Source organism: Cupressus sempervirens, chromosome 10 (assembly GCF_028749045.1).
Source record: "Cupressus sempervirens isolate cs-2001-9-10 chromosome 10, ASM2874904v1, whole genome shotgun sequence".
NCBI classification, from domain to species: Eukaryota; Viridiplantae; Streptophyta; class Pinopsida; order Cupressales; family Cupressaceae; genus Cupressus; species Cupressus sempervirens.
In genome coordinates, this window is record NC_143127.1 from 864,858,808 (window position 1) to 864,873,458 (window position 14,651).

General features: G+C 36.4%; 1 long non-coding RNA gene across 1 annotated transcript; it reads left to right on the forward strand.

Annotated features, from left to right (window-relative positions):
- The first annotated feature begins 895 nt into the window (after positions 1-895).
- On the forward strand, positions 896-1,444 carry LOC149536755 (uncharacterized). Its single transcript, XR_016356760.1, has 3 exons — positions 896-980; positions 1,083-1,160; positions 1,362-1,444. It is a non-coding gene; the product is annotated as an uncharacterized LOC149536755 (long non-coding RNA).
- The last annotated feature ends 13,207 nt before the right edge of the window (positions 1,445-14,651 follow it).

A 14,651-nucleotide genomic window follows, 5' to 3' on the forward strand; every position in this document is an offset into this window, starting at 1 on the left:
CTGACATTTGACACTTGGAGTTCATATGCATGTTTCTTTGAGGTGGGTGATAACAAAGAGCTCATCAATTTTCACTGTGTTATCTTCTGGCTACAAGTCTACACCATTCTTCACTGTTTTTTATTTATACCTAATACAATTTTATTTTTCAAAATGTTTATCATTGCCACGGTTTTTGACAGTTGACTTCTTTGTATTAACGCCTATAAGGAGCCATTGGATATTGGAAGATAAAGGTTATAAATCTCAGGTAGTTTGTCTGCGAGATTTCTTTTGGATTTGGTTGTGTTACATGAAATGCTGAAGTAAGATGCATATCAAATATATTGTCTTGACTATTTCATACCAAATTATGGGCTCTCTTGTTAAATGAGCATACACAGTTTAAATGGTATACTCTTACAAACTATTAGCTCTTTTGTTGCTCGCTTACCTAATTTCCCTACAGCTATGAGCAGAAATTAACAATAAATATTTGACATATTATTAGTGTTGATCTTCTTAAGTTGGGCACTGATTTCAACCCATTCTGATTGATTTGTACAGATTCTTATAACCAATTCCATATATTTAATTACATTTAGACACTATCTTTTAATGCTTTATTTCAATGTGCTACATATTCTATTTCATATTTGTGATATATGATGAAAGTATTATAACATATGGAGGAACAGTCCATGAGTGGCGTGGCCAATTGAAATGGTTTTAGTTTCAATTTTACACCATTTGATACAAATAATCAGTTTACCAATCCACCCCTAGGTTCATTCCATTTGCAGTAAAATCTTCATTACATAGAAAATGTTCACAAAATCTATGTCAATGCTCACACATCTTCTTGGACTTACGCAAATATATGTCAATCCTCACACATTTTCTTGGACTTATGCAGGAACTATGCTGCCCTGCAGCTCTTGTTAAATATGTTATCAACTTCAATTTTCTATTAAAGGCTCTCATGCTGAATTGAAAGCCAGGTAAAGAAAAAGATATTATACACTATTTTGTTGGTACCCTGTGCAACACAACAAACTTGTTCTTACTATAAGAAAATTTTCTTTTCTTTTGTTTCATTGCAGATCTTCTGCTTGCACGGAGGTCTCTCCCCATCATTGGACACACTTGATAACATTCAAGCTTTGGATCGCATACAGGAAGTGTGTCTATACACATAAGTATAAAATTCTTCTTTTCCCGCAACACATATAACAAAAATTTTAAGTGCTTGCAAGGTATATACTTATGAATAAATATTACATCCTGATTTAAATGTATGAAAACAATTTTCATTCCTTTTAAGCATCATTCATCTCGAGGTGCAATTCACAAACTCAAGAATAGTGGCTTTTGTTCTTCAGGATACCTTTAGGGGAAGAGTATGTGAATGCCCCCTCGTGTTTGGAGTCCAGTTTAGAGGAGATGGCTATTTACACTGCTAAGGTTTGTTGAATCTAATTCTGAATAACATTTCTTGCTATTGTTGAATCTAATCTAATGTATATTTTAACTAGACTTGTAGCTTATATGTTTTGAAATTTTTGTTAGGCCTTGTAGTTTGTATAATTTGATTGCTAGAGAGCTTCTACAGCTAAGCAAGAAGGTCGTTGCACGAGTTATAGCCGCGCGCTTGGGTATGAAAATTGTTTTTTTTTTATTCTAATGTATATTTTAACTAGACTTTTAGCTTATATGTTTTGAAATTGCTTTTAGTGGCTTAATGTTGTAAGGTCTCTTGAAATAAGACCTTCAAGCGGTTGGTCAAAGTTTTACAAATAATCTTAGGAATAAAGTCAAAGAAAGTATTTTTAAAATATTAAAGTATTTAGCTAGGTCTAAGAAGATTTGTGTACTTTCGACAGTTTTGCTTAGTTTGTGAAAGTTGTAGATCGAAGTTTTCATAGCCCGATTTTTGCTTCCTGCAAAGAACGATCATGTCAGATAATATAAGTGAAGAACAAAATAGGGAGACAATCACTAGATTGTGGTCTAACTTGAAAATAAAAGGTGATGGAAAATGTTATTGTCTTTGCAATATTTGTAAGGGCTTAAACCGTAGAAGACTGCTAATCAAAATAGTTAAGAGACATTGTAGGGAGAATGGTCACATTGAAGGGGGGCATGACTATCATCCACTGGTAAGTCGTTCATTATATTATGTTAATCAATTTTATATAGGTTGATCTTCCTAGGGAAGTACATGATATGAACCACAAAAATCCGAAGAATATGGTTTTCAAAGTGGAGGAACATGGAGGTGCAAATATCCAAGGTGAAGATAATGATCCCATGGAAGGTGATGATCATGCGCCAGAAAACACAATTGAAGAGGATGGTATAAATACATTGATCCATGACACATCTAGTCCAAGCGTATCTGATCATCATGATGATGATAGCCTCGATGTACCTCTACTTCAGAAGGCATACGAGCCCCTATACAAAGACTCCCAAACAACTCTTCTCTCTACTGTATTGTTGTTGTTCAACTTGAAGGTTATGAATGGTTTATCCAACATAACAATGTCACGTATGTTAAGGTATGTCATATATGTCTTTATAGTTAACTTAGGGTGAATAATGTACCACTAATATTGTTTATATTAACAACTTATATTTTTTGCTGTAGATTGATAGGCGAGTTTCTGTTACCATCATCAAATATTCTACCTCACTCATATTGAGAATTAACTGCTGTTATGAAAGATATTGGAATGGAGTATGAAGCAATACATGCTTGTCCCAATGATCATATTATATATTATAAAGAACATGAATTTGTAACACAATGCCCTATATTTCATACGAGTAGATATCGAACAGATCGACTAACAAAAAAGGTGCCTCAAAAGATTCTTCGTTACATCCCCATTATTCCACGGATGCGACAATTATTCAGGTGTAGTAGCTTGGCTCAATTTATGGATTATCATGCACACAATAGAAGTCGAGATGACATTATTCGAATCCCTGCGGATGGTTCGGCATTTATGCACATAGAGGAAAAGTGGCAACACTTCAAAGAAGAACCTCGTAATCTCAGGCTTTCATTGGCAGCGGACGGTGTCAATCCATTTGGAGAGATGAGATCTGTTTACTGGGTGTGGCCTATTTTTGTTATCAACAATAACATTACTCCGTGGATGTCAATAAAGAGGGAGCACATTATGTTGGCAATGATTGTTCCAGGTATCTTATCATTTGATAATTATTAATTTACATGTACTTACAAATCTTGCAGTAAAACGGTCACAATAATTATGTAATGTTACTGTTCATTCAAGTAGGTAAATATCAAGTAAAAGATATGAATGTATATATTGAGCCTCTTATCGATGAATTGGTGGAGTTATGGAATGGTGTCACTATGTATGATGTGTCTAGACCAATAGGACAAAGACAATTTCAATTCCATGCAATACTTGCATGGACAATACATGATGCCCCAGGGCTAACACATTTTTGTGGTATGTTATAGTGAATTCAAGTTGCGCACAATAATTCTAATTATAAAAATCAACATATTTAATAATCCAATTACATCATTATCTTGTAGGTCTTCAAACAAAGGGAAAATTTGCATGTCCAGTTTGTGGTCCAAAGATGAAATCTCGTCATTCAAAAAGTTTAGGAAAGCAGGTGTTTGATGAGTGTAGACACTTCCTCCACAGGAATCATAAGTATCGAAGTACAAAAAAATATCTTTTCAATGGGAAAGAAGAGACTACATCAAAGCCACAAAGAATGACACCTCGCCTATGGAAGTTGGAATATAATAGAATTAATCGTCGAGGTAATGTCGTTCCACCTAATGGTTTATGTTGGTAATTTATATATTTATATTGTGATTTTTGTTGACTAATTGTGTAATTGATGATCGTGAAGGTCGTCAAGGCAATACTGACAACCTTCCAAAGGGACTAAAAAGCTATCCCAAACAATTTAGTAGGTTGCCCTACTACGAGCACTTACAAATTGTGCATTTCTTTGATACTATGTATATTGGAAAGAATATAACAGAGACATTGTGGAAAATATTGGATGGAAGGTGTGACAAAGAAAAAATTGTCAAAATTTGTAATGACATACATGAATCCAATCATGCATTGAAAAATTTCATTCACTCAAATAGCAACAGAGATCAGATTAATATAAGTGCCCTTCCATGGTTATTAACGGAGCAGCAAAGTGATGCCATAAAAGAAGTCATATGAAAAATTCGATTTCTCACAGGATTTGCTGCGAACATAAACAATCTCATATCAAAAAAAAGTTAATTTGGGCTAGGGCTCAAAACGCATGATTGGCATACTTTCATCAAGGTAACTTATGTTCTTCTGTATTTATAATATATTCATAAACTACGTGTACTATTCATTATGTTATGTTAGAAAACAATGAAATGATTGGTTTATAATTACTGCAGTACGTGCTTCCTCTATCTCTCCCAAAGCACTTCAACAATAACATAAAACAAGTTATATACGATCTTGGAAAATATATGAGGTAAGCAGTAATATCTGTTCAATTTGTTGTATATATTTATTACATTCGCGATTTTTTTTTCTTGCTATGTAATCTATTGTATATTATTTTGTAAAGTCTCATATCTATATTTTTTTGTGACTTGAATCTCTTAATGTAGGTGGTTGTCATCTAAAGAAATCCATAAAGAAGATATAAACTATTGGAAGAGAAGAATTCCTCATTTACTGTGTGAAATGAAAAAGTGTCTACCTCCAACTTTTTTCAATGCACAGGAACACTACCTCATACACCTAGTTGAGGAGATTGAATTGTGTGGACCTGTACACACTAGGTCAATGTGGATGGTTGAGAGGCATTTAAAATCTTTGAAGGCTTTGGTTCAACAAAAAGTACATCATGAGGGTTCTATGGTAGAGGGATATATGGTATACCAGACTATGGTGTACATTACTAAATATCTTCCTAAATTTGCATCAAATATCCATGTAGATCGCATTTGGGATCTTGAGCCTTTTAAAAAATTAAAAGGGGAGTACTTGATGGGGAAAGGTACATTGAGGAAAGTGAGAGGTAATAAATTATAAGATGTTATTGTAATAAATTATTTCTTAATCTTCAAAATAAATCAATTGTAAGTTGTCTTTTTTTTTTTGTACAGGTGCTCGAGAGTGAGATGCACTACATTTGTATATTGCAAACAATCTTGATTGGATGACGGTATGGATTGAATGATGTCAACATTCTGGTCGCACATTAACATGGGAAGGTGTATCTTCATTGGTTAAAGAAGCTCATCATAATGGAGATTCCAATGTTATCCAAAGGGAAATAGATTTAGCACGTGGTTCAAGAGATTTCCAAGTACGTACAAATTTATTAATCACCCGTATGTTTATCAACTCACGATACAATAATTTTAATATGTTTCACATATTATTGTAGGTTAAACACCACAATGCTATGTTCTGTAATGGTCAAAAATTCTGCGTCAAAGTGTTGGATGACATGAAGAAAACTTGTGATTCAGGAATAACTGCAGTCTTTCAAGTGACTAATATTTCATCTAGAAACGACTTACATCCTCAAGAGTCTAAAAATTGATACTATGGCATTTTGGATGAGATACTTGAGTGTGACTTTAGTTCCTTCAAATTAGTACTCTTCGTTGTCAAATGGTACAGGCTACGACTTAATCCAAATGATCTTGATAGAACTGTTATTGAACATGATAATGGATTTACAAGAGTTGATACAAGGTTGTTTGAGCCAGTTGAGGATGAGCCTTATGTTCTTCCAAGCCAATGTGAGCAGGTATTTTACTCAGAGGTTCCACATAAACCGGGTTGGTCATTTGTTGTTAGACATGAACTGAGAGGAAGGCCAATAAAGTATAATGCGATGGAAGAAGAAGATACCGAAGAAGTAGAAGATGATGTAGATGGTGATCACGATCGATAGTTATTGGATGATGTTCCTGACACAAATTTTCATAAAGAAGAAGAAGAAGAAGATGACGATGATGCTGCTACTGATGATGATGATGAAGATGATGTTGATGTTGATGATGACAACGATGACGACGACGACAACGACAATGACGATGATGGCGAGGATGATGATGATGACGATGATGATGATGATGACGAGGATGATGATGATGATGATGATGATGATGATGATGATGATGATGATGATGACGACAAGGATGATGATGATGGAATTTAGAGGTATGCCATCAATCCTTAATCTATTTAATATTCATTTCTTGATAGAAATATATTTGTCTTATATATATGGTTACATAGTTTATTCATTATCTATTTAAAAGCTACAAGTTTCAACTACAAATAGAATACTGCTAATCTAAATTAACTATTAATCTAAATTAATTAAATAAAACTATTTAAAACACATATTGATGCGTGAATGTATTGAGCCTTATTTTCTTTCAGGTCAAAAGCATTTGTAAGTGTTTAGTTTAGAAAAGGGAATTCATTAAATATCTATAAAAGGGAGTTGTACCTAGAATAAAATTCATAGGGAAAACATAATATAAGTGCTTACCCAATTTGTTGGTTAATAATTCTACCTCCGTAGGTGATGCAGAGACCCTAGGTGGTCTTGCAATCATTCATAACAAGAGGGACTTCCATAGTGTTCTCACAACACCAACCAAGCATCTTCATAAGATCCCTCTCCTTGATCCAAGCCAACTCCATAACCTATCAGAGTGCACACCAAATACTTATGCCACCTTAGGTTCTACATCTTTGGAATAATCCCATGAATGTTCCTCAATCCATCCAATAGATTCATCAAAGCAATCTAATCAAAAAACTATCAAATGCTCACAATGCCTCAATAGGCGCCAAAATTGACTTCACCTTAACTAGGTGTTTCCTTCACCTCCACACACATCAAACAACTTCAAATAGCATGTCCCCAAGGTGACTAAGCCCTCAACTCATCAGCTAATACAAAAACCCAGTTTTAGCCCTTCAATAGGCCTACTTCCCTAGTAGGCTTATAATATGAGCCTGATTTAATTAAGTGTTTTATTGTGTACCTTTTAATGTTTTTAATTTTTATGTGATGCTAATGATGGATGTGATTATGATTATGATGAGATTATGCTCACGATAATTGAATTACATTTGCAGGAAACTCAACCCCTTTAAGGAGCATCTCACATAGTCTCATGGATCGACAGGTATAAGTCAATACTCCTTATAGACAGTCTATTTAATACACTTATCAATAGTAAGATTTATGTCTTCTAAGATCTCTCCCATTTGTAGGTACCAGCGAATAGGTATTTGTCAGAAGTGTCTTCCTCGAGTGAGGGAAATATAGGAATAGAAGAGGAAAGTGAGACATGCAATTTATCTAGAACAGGGAGATTAACTAGAGGTCAAAGGACTAGAAGGAAATTCAATAAACACATGAAATTTTTCCTTGCTCAAGGGGGGTCATGTTCTTATGATGATGAGACAGAAGGCGACATCGAGGTGCCCTTGAGGTACCAACATCTACATAAACATTGGGTACCCAAGGAACTTCCTCCAATAAACACTAATTTTTGTGTTAACGAGAGGATATATCGCATAGCACCATCATCACTACATGGTTTAGGCCTATTTTCTATGGACGGCATAAAGGTGTCTTGCAACAAAGTTTCTGAATTGATGGAGTATGTTGGACCATGTTACGATTACAAAAGTTGGATGCATATTGTTAAATATAAAAAAAGTATGTGTAGGTATGCCCTCTCGGCAAATTATATACAACAGCAAGACAATAATCAAAGTAAAAGTGTGGCTATATACATTGATGGAAGGCCAAAAGCAACAGGGAATATTGCGGGTTTTATAAATAGTACACGACCTGGGTCAACTATAAAGCAACCCAATTGCATATTTGAGGCGCGCGAGGGAAATCGTGTATTCATCTGTGCAATAAAATCAATACGTGCAGGGGAAGAGCTTCTTATTGATTACAATTTGAACCGCATAGATACAAACGAGGCTACTATCATGGGGGTGGTACATACTATTAAACCAACTTCTAATCAATGACTCCAACATACCATTTAGTCAATAAATTTTTGGCTAACATTTTTATACTTGATCTTTGACACAGGGGCACAATATGGAGCAACCGCCCGAAGGGGATGCTGGCAATGTTCCCAACTCATCTACACACGAGCAAGTAAAACTCATTGTAATTGTGCAAACTAGATAGAAGCAAAATGTTTTTTTTTTAATGTTGTTTTCTTCATTGTTTTGGAGTAATTTTGATAATACTAATACTATTGTTGTCACAGAGGGCCAGTGGTCAGAGGGAGGGAAAGGAACCTGCAGTCCCTAATCAGCAGCCCCCCCCTGAGGAGGACCCTTTTTATATTGATTTAACAGACACCGATGACCCGATCGGTTTGACTAAAAAGTTGCTAAAGAAAATTGGCAGAGAAATTTTACGTTTGGCAAGCATAAAGCCTACTACTCAGGAAATAAGAGAAAGGGGAGCTGAATTGATGCACACCTCTGAAACCTTAAAAGTAAGTATTAATGAAATTTTTAATTATAACAAGAGTTCAATAATGGTTTTTATGTTATGCTCTTTTATGGCATTAATTAAAATATGGATGCATTGTCTTTACAGAGTTTTTTGTGTGATTTTGAGCCCCGTTCCCATGATGAGGGTGCTGCAGGTGGTTTAGGTAGATAGCATGTTCCATTCCCCACTTCTATTTTCCACTAAATATATATAGGAATGATCATAATCATTGACAATACATGCTCGAACAATCCTTTTTTTTAATGCTCTAACAATCTTGTCCATGCTAGTCCACGCGTTCTATATTTATGCATGCTGTAACAATTTTATTCTTCAGCTTCACATCAATTGAATCCTATGATGATGCCGCCTCCATCCAAGACAACCACAAATCTCTTTTCGACTGTTGAGTCAGCAACACGTAGCTTATAGGCATTGACTGTTGCACCATCTGCTGGTACACAAATCCCTCTTTTTCTCTCTTATGACAGCAACAAACAATTTTTGTTTACAACTTTTTAACATCAATTATCATTTGTTCTTTTATACTTCGTGACAAAGACTTATGAAAATTATGAAACTTTTTGCAATAGGAGTTGCAGCATCATTTCCTGGATGTTCCTAGTACGGGAACGGTGAAGGATGTCACATTGATCGTCAGCGACGATGAAGGAATTCCATTAAAAGTAGCCAAAGTTCCAGGTACTTTAAAGTTATTATTATTCTATAGTGATATAATAGTAATTTAGTTTTTGATCACTCTTCATCGACTAATGATCCCACGATTGTTTTGTAGGGAATGATCTTTTTTGGAGAAAACTTGGTGATGAGTGTTTGCGAATATTCGGGCCCACCATGCATACCTGGTGGAAAATCATATCCTAACTAAAACCCCAAACCACTATTTTGATTTCATATCATTGCTATAATAGTTTTCCTTTTCATCCATTTCTTGAACTATATTAAAGGTAGCTTCACTTCATTTATGAGTCTAACATGTTTTTTTTTACTTAAAAGGTGGAATAACCAACACAAACCGTTGAAGGATGATCTTATAGAGAGCATGACCCAACTTTTTGGACCTCGTGCATTCGAGAGAAACAAGCTCCTTGAAAAAGATGGTTTATGTTTGAAGTATATTAGGGACCAGTACAGAAAAAATTTACGGGATAACCCCAGGTACGAGCGTCCGCCCTATGTTCCTGAGGCTGAGTGGCAAGCTCTGATTTTGGATGGAAAGTATAAAGCTGACAAAAAAAATAATATTACACCAATGGAGAGTACAACAAGGTATGTGATACTGTTGAGAATCTAATTATGTACTAATTAACCTCTATATTTATACTATCTAACATATTTCAAACTTTTCATAGATTGTGTGACACATCAAAGGCAACAAAGGCAAGACTAGAAAAGCACGGGACACACAAGCTCGGCTCTGGTGGTTTTTCAAAACTTCAAGCAAGAGTTGTAAGTATTAGTAAATGAAAAATTGTATCAAATTTTTTTATATAATGTGATGGGATGTAAGTGTATGGAATGTTGGATGCCTCAATTGCCCTCCTAACAACTCTCTTTTCTTTGTAAAAGCTTAGCCCTGGTTCTACTGGATTGGCTCTGTCTATATCATGCCCAAATTTCGAAGGAAGAAACCTCTGCATCAAAGTTCAACAATTCTTAAGTCTATTATAGTTAACAAGCATTCATGGTAATAATGTTAGGGTCCTATGTTCTGACCTTAATAGTGCCAATTTCTTTAATGGCGTCTACAATCTTAAGCTAATCTGTAAGTTGACCACCGCCCACAATTGAAATAACAATATCAATGCCTTGCACGACCTTTACCATTGAATTATGATCACTTAAATCTCCCTGCAAAACACCCATTATAATATACATGCACATTAATAAGACCCATTACAGAACATGTAGACATTAATAAAACCCATTACAACACAAAGTTTTACAACTATAATATAGCTCATGATCCCAACCAAATTAGACTCATTGATAAAGAGATCACTGACCGAACACCCCTTCTTAACATAATTTCTAAATACCCAACTCCACAACAAGACAGTCAAACATGATTATTTGTGAGATGACCGCTATCTAACAATTTAGCAAACAGCTGCAATAGTAGTTACCATGAACAAACAAGCAAAGCTTAATCATATATTCTAAACCTATATGACCAATCAAAATAATCTACAGTCTATAAAATCAATATTTTAAACAAGTACACACACTTTACAACTGTGCCATACATATCTACCACAAAATCTTAGTTATGAACAGAGCTAGTGACATACATAGACAATGTTAACACCAGAATCTTTCAATTCATGGAGGCACTTTTCTTTGGCAGAATCATGGGCAGCGATGGGTCTAATGAGAGGATAGGTAGAATGACCTGCATTTACAGCTGCAAGAGCAACAAAGCAACCAATATAACCAGTGGCTCCAATCACTAATATTTTACTTTTCTCTTCGTTCACAAAATCCTCATATGAAGAAATCTCACAAATGGAGGCCATGGTTGAGACTGAATTTTCCTCCAATAGTTGAGAATAAAGGTAGTGATTGAAAGAATGAGGGAATGCAGCAGCACTTGCAGCCATTTTTATTTCCAAAGAGCTGAACTGGATTTACTGCATGACTGGCCAGAACTTGTGTTCTTTTCTAGACTTTCTGAAATGAAATTGACATTTGACAAATTTTCTACCTGTTGGCCGGATATGTTGTTTACACCTGCAACACTAAAAGAGATTTTTGTCATTTGGAAAGAATGCATGTTTTATGTCATCTATGTGGCATATGAATTCATATGCCCCATGATGCATCATGCTTGTGGCGGGGCCACTATGGTGGTGACGAAAGTTGGCATCGCCGCCACAGCGGCCCTGCCATATTGCTAACTGTGGACGTCGCAATTGTAACGTCCACCCACACATTGTGACAAAATGTGCGTCGCATGCATAGCGTCGCCATCACAATTCCTCCCTTTGCATTGCAATTGTGACACATTGGAAACATTGCAACGGTCGACGACGTCAACACCAGCACTACCGCGCCACTAGCCCCGTTGCAATTTTTGAGGGCCTCGCAATTGCGACGCCCATGGGAGAACTGGAAAGGCTCTCACCTTAGCCAACCTGCGGGCAGATGCCGATGCCACCCCGTCGTAATGCGTGGGGAAGACGTCAAAATTGCGACAGCCACCGCATGCATTGCGACGGGATCCGTGCCCGGTTAGAATGGTGAAATTACGACGGATAGGCATCGAAATTGCGACGTCTAAGGATAGACGTCGTAATTTGCGACTAAAAAAAAATGACGTCTAATACCATTGCAGTAGCGACACATTGTCGTCATAATTGTGACACTTAGTCATCGCAAATCAATGTTAAATGTATTAGTGTCTGCGCCGTCTTCAAAAGCTCAAATTGTCGTCTCTGCCACCACCAGCAGTCAATTGTCATCTCTGCCTGGAAACTGTCGTCTCTATTGCCGCCAGCAGTCAACTGTCATCTTTGACACCGCCAACTGCCTTCTTCATCAAACTGTCGTCTGCGAGTTTTAGTGTCTCTGAAGTTTGGCGTCTTCACCTGATAAACTGTCGTCTCTGCCTGTTTATGTTGTATTTCCATTTTAGCATGTCAGTTCCTGCACTTTTTTTCTTTTTTTTTTAAAAGAGTATAAATCAAAATTTGACTTTTAGTGGTTCCGTAGGATTTAGACCATTCTAAGCATTTTTATGCATAGGAAAAATAGCAAAAAAAGTTTTTTAAAAAATTCCCATAGTTAAGCTTTCATTTTTGAAGATTTTGTGTGACTAACTAAATTGCTTTTTTTGTCTCATTGCAGGTTGGAGCACATATGAAATCACTAACCATGTTTCTTGCAGGTTCTCATGTTGCTAAAATGAACTTGAATGGTTAAACACTTTTTCCATTGAATGAATGTTGCTCAAAACACACTCTTGAATGCCATGGATTAAAATCAATTTTCCTTGGAATGCATGCTTAAAACAAACAAACTCAATCTTGAATGCAAAGAATCAATGAATCAATGCAATATCTCACACTTCAATTTTTGGGGCATTAAAAAGAACAAACAAAGCTCTCTTTTACATGCAATTTAGGCAAAGTTTGATTTTTGGAAAATTAAGAAACTTTGTTCAGTTAAATACAAATTTGCAAAAATCAATTTGAGTAGTTCCTTGGACTCACCTCTTTTCTAATCACCCATCAATTCAACCATTTTTTACAATCTCAGTGCCATCTATGGGGATGGGTCTACTTGAAAAAGGTGTTAAATGTTCCACAATCTAACTAACTCACTTGGTCTTTAAACATTTGTTTTAATTTTTTTAGCAAAATTCTTAAATGACCAAAACTCTAGATTAAATCGATCACACTTCAAGTTTGGGCACTAAAATTGAACAACCAATTGACGTGGAAGGCCTCCGGGCGCGCGCTTGAAATTGAATCTCAAACATCTTTGTTTTGGGTTTAAAACGAACACACACTCAATCTTGAATGCCTTAAAGAAAATCAATTGATACTTGACGTGGAAGGCCTCCAGGCGCGCAAGTTTGCTTTTGTGGACCCTGACTCTTCTTCTTGTTTGTATTCTTCGATCGATTTACTTTTTTTGGTGCTTCAAGTTGGAATTGAACATTGTCTCTTAAACATGAGTGCTTGCAAGGTCTAGATTAGCACACATAAGAGTCAGTTGGTAAAAGAACAAGTGTGTTTTTTTAGCCCAAGGTCATCCAAGTCTTCTCTCCCCTTGTCGTCTTTCGAGGCCATCTTGGGTGCATAAGATTAGGATCCAAAACCTTGTTTCTTTTTTTAAGAGGCCTGCTTGGAGATTTCATCACCCCTTGAGATGAACTCAACTCCAACATTCCAACGGAGTATAAGAATTGGGATGTGAATCGAAAGACACCTCTCTTGGGATCAAGATTTTGTCACTCGGGCTAAGCCTCAAGGAACTTTATACCCTTGAGAAGTGAAAGAGGAGAATTTGGTTATCGCTCCTCTCGACTGTGTGACATCTTTTTGGTTTCATCTACAGATGTGGGCCTCATGTACCTTGCGTATATCAAGGACTTCCTAACTAAACCAAATTTCATCCTTGTAGAAAGCTTCCTAGGATGTTGGTGTGTTTGACGTGCTTGCTCCAAAATTTTGTCTACTTGTTTGTTCATAGCCTTTGAATGAATGTTTTTCAACTTTGGTCAAAATCCCAGAAAAGCAGAAATCTCCCAGCTCAAGGCATACTTAGCATAGTCACTGCCTCACCAGAAGATCATCCAAGCTCCCTTAGTTCTTTTCTTTAGAACAATCTCAAATCCAAAGTCCATCCAAATCATCCCCCCCAGCCAGCTAGCAATCCAATCCAAAATCACACCCAAGCCTTTACAGAATTGTTGTCATTTTGCCAGAATTTGCTATCCAATCAATCCTACCAATCAACCAATCTCACCAAGGTTATTCCTCTGACAGAGCATTGTCTAGGGTAACCCAGCTTTTTCACTTATATCCCTCATCACCTTGAGCTAAAGGTTGGGATCCACAAGTGATCAATCTAGTGCCATGCCCATAGGATCATTAGTCTATCCTTAAGTTGACACAATCTCCACCACTCCTGCACATAGGAAAGCAAAACTCTCACCTTTTGACAGCATACCCTTGAAAGTCTTCCATCCACAGGAAAGCCAAAAATCTCCAGCCAATCCTCCTTAGGTCTGTCATACAGCTTTGACTCTCCCTAGGAAATCTTTCATCAGCCAATCCAAAATCTAAGCTTAATCCAAATTCGACCATGGGCTTTTGTGTTCATCCATATGCAAGACCCCATCCCTATCAAACTCATTGTCAAAGCATGAAGTACCAATCCTATCATGATGTGTTTAGTCGTATTGTCCTTGCTCCTACCACCTCCTATTCCAATGATGATGAAAATCTTGTTGACTATGAATGGTATCTTGAGAGCCTTAGAAACATTCCACCAACCATTCCCCAAAATCCAAGAGTTATTCCAAACTATCTAGTCATGCCATTTGATATCCTAGCTTCTCCTCCATCACCCAATCAACC